Genomic DNA, 3,395 nt, shown 5'->3' on the forward strand with positions numbered 1-3,395 from the left:
AATCCCACGCAACTTTTGACGTAACGTCTGATGAATTAGTGAAAAGGTATTGGAATCTTAGCTGTAGCTTACAAGATTTAGAAGTTAACTACTGTTATTCACCTGACTAGTGACCTGTAGCAACAGACAACTGATGATCCAGGATAGAATTGATCTTCAGTAAGCCATGCTTGTCGTAAGAGGCGACTAACGGGATCGGGTGGTCAGGCTGGCTGACTTGGTTGACACATGTCATCGGTTCCCAATTGCGTAGATCGATGCTCATGCAGATGATCACTGGACTGTCTGGTCCAGACTCAATTATTTACAGACTGTCGCCATATAGCTGGAATATTGTTGAGTGCGGCGTAAAACTAAACTCACTCACTCACTATCCCTTGCATCAAAGCCTCTTCGTCTTCATTGGTCCAGTTATCCATGATATAGATGTTACATCTACACAGCAATAACATTAGATGTAACTATCTTCATAAGTAGTTATTTACTGACATTTTCTACAGTGTTCCAGGTAACCTAGACTCATGGTTGAAAGTATGCGTGCTAGACAATCTTCTTGATTCGCTTGTCAGTTTGTGCATTTCCTTGGTCTTGCATTACCACAGACTAATCAATTATTGTGGAGCTCTGCTATTTTTTGCCAAAGCTTTTTAAAATATTTTTTATAATTATCTATATTTATATTGCAAATCTACTTTTCATGCCAATTTTTACCTTGCGACCCAAAGCTCAGGAGAGCCAGGATGTACTTTTAAGATGAGTTTGTCCGTGTATGAGTTGACAGTTCTCAATTAAGCTCCCACTTAAATCTCAAACTGTTTGCAATGAAACTTTGTTAACGTGAGCAAAACCGTTTGGGTTTTTTTCTTTGTAAAACTGGATGAGTGAAACCTATGACCCTAGGTTTGAATCCCAGTTTGCCCGACCATGGTTCTTGGTTAGTGGGCACCATACTTCTGCTCATGGGTTTTTCACCAAAGTTGTAAACGTCTGACACCTGTATAACTTCAGGTTATTTTCCTACTGGAGTCTGACAAATATTACTGGAATACTGTGTACTAACTCAGGGGCAGTGGGGTAGCCTAGTGGTTAAAGCGTTCGCTCGTCATGCCGAAGACCCGGGTTCACATTCCCCACATGGGTACAATGTATGAAGCCCATTTCTGGTGTCCCCCGCCATGATATAGCTGGAATATTGTTAAAAGTGGCGTTAAACTGAACTCACTCACTCACTCACTAACTCAGTCTTTGTGAAATCATTTTGATTAATAAGTTCCTGGATTTCCAGATCATGAATGAGAAATTTTCGAGAGTGAATCTCAACTTTGACTTTTGATATTAAGTATATCAACATGAGTCTACAATAGTTCAGGCGTCCAAGTCTTGGAAAGTTCTGCCAGTGTTGATATATTTGATGTCAATAGACACTTGGGTGAGATTCCGGGTTAAGATTGGTCTTCAGTAACCCATGCTTGTCAAAAGAGGCGACTAATGGGATCGGTGGTCAGGTTCGCTGACTTGGTTGACACATGTCATCGGTTCCCAATTGCGTAGATTGATGCTCATGATGTTGGTCACTGGATTGTCTGGTCCAGATTCGATTATTTACAGACCGCTACCATATAGCTGGAATATTGCTGAGTGTGGTGTTAAACAAGAAACCAACAAATCTATTTGTTATGAAGTTAAAGCATGGCTAACCAGTTTCAGTGGCAGGGTGTATGGTGATGTCATTTGATTGTGATGTCACAGTGGTCAGCAAAGATTGTGATTGAGTTTCATTGTAGTAATATCTCCCAGGCAATATTGTCAGGAATAACTGCTCTTGAAAACATGTCAGCATGATTTGAAAGTTGTCAGAGAATCAGAAAGGTTAGTTAATCTTTGTATTTGAAAAAATGATAATTCTCATATTATTCTATTCCCACAGACAAAGGCATTAGTGGAGCTTAAAGAACTGTCACCTGTCAAGTGCAATTATTAGCATAACTTATGTTTCAATGCTGCTGGTGTTGAAACTACTGTACATATTCTACTATATTTCACTATTTAATGTACTTGTATATTTCATTTTGTATTTCCTGTGTGTATATATGGCAAGAATTGGGGCATAATTATACAGTAGTCACACCCTTCCCTAGAGTCTGTCTTCCTGTTGTTTACTGCTGGTAAAATAACAGGCATGAATTGTATAACAATCCCTTGATCATCATAGGCGGATCTAGAGGGGGGTGCAGGGTGCACACACACCCTTTGTCTTGAAAGTTTATTAAATGACCATTGAAGCTCTCGTGAAATTGGGTGAAAATGAACTGTGCCCCCTCACTTGTCAAAATGTTTTATCCGCCCCTGATGATTCTATTGAGTATCAGGATCAATAAATGATTGAATCTCAGTATCATTGGATGATTCAACCACAGGATCACTGGATGGTTGAACCAGAGGATCACTGGATAATTCAGTATCACGATCACTGAAGATTCAGTCGCAGGATCACTCAGTGGTTGAACCAGAGGATCACTTGATCTTTCAATCACAGGATTGCTGTATCATTCACACGATTACTAGATGATTCAACCAGAAGATCACTGGATAATTCAGTATCACGATCACTGAAGATTCAGTCGCAGGATCACTCAATGGTTGAACCAGAGGATCACTTGATCTTTCAATCACAGGATTGCTGTATCATTCACACGATTACTGGATGATTCAACCAGAGGATGACTGGATAATTCAGTCTCAAGGTCACTGATGATTCAATTGCAGGATCACTGGATCATTCAATCACATGACTGCTGTATCATTCACATGATCACTGGATGATTCAGTCACATGATCTCTTGACTCAATCATGGGTAAAGGTCCCTTGATATTTCAATCATGAATCATGCTATCACTTGATTGAATCATTAAGTCATCAAATGAAATCAGTCCATTTTTTGTGTCATGAGAATGAATGTGTGTATGGGTGTCAGTGTCGGTGTGTCTGTGTGCTGATTGCTCTGATTGGACAGAGGGAGGAAACTGCAATGCCGGGGTCCTGAACACACCATCTTCACTCCGACTGAGCACCTCTATAAAGATATATATATATATATATATAGGAGGCTTCCTCAGGTGAATCCTTAGCAAATTTTAAAAGCCGATCAGAATGAAGACTAAATAAGTTCTATAGCCAATCCGCTTTTAGCTTTCTATGATGATTTACCTTCATTTTTAGATATTTTATTCTTGTCGAATGGTAACCACTACATTATGCAAAGTTTCCCAATAGTCAACCATTTTTAGTGTTGATGTCGCAGCAGTCACATTTGACAAGATGTATAAAGTACTCACAGCAATATAATAACATAGCTATATATTTTCTTTTGGACCTCAGCAGTAATACAGGACTC

At 39.4% G+C, this 3,395-nt stretch overlaps 1 long non-coding RNA gene across 1 annotated transcript; it reads left to right on the plus strand.

The window, feature by feature from the left end:
• The first annotated feature begins 1,570 nt into the window (after positions 1-1,570).
• Positions 1,571-3,133, plus strand: LOC124277645. Its single transcript, XR_006898879.1, has 2 exons — positions 1,571-2,311; positions 2,652-3,133. It is a non-coding gene; the product is annotated as an uncharacterized LOC124277645 (long non-coding RNA).
• Positions 3,134-3,395: the final 262 nt, after the last annotated feature.

This window comes from Haliotis rubra, unplaced genomic scaffold (assembly GCF_003918875.1).
Source record: "Haliotis rubra isolate DU_JTF1 unplaced genomic scaffold, ASM391887v1 Scf225, whole genome shotgun sequence".
Taxonomy (NCBI): domain Eukaryota; kingdom Metazoa; phylum Mollusca; class Gastropoda; order Lepetellida; family Haliotidae; genus Haliotis; species Haliotis rubra.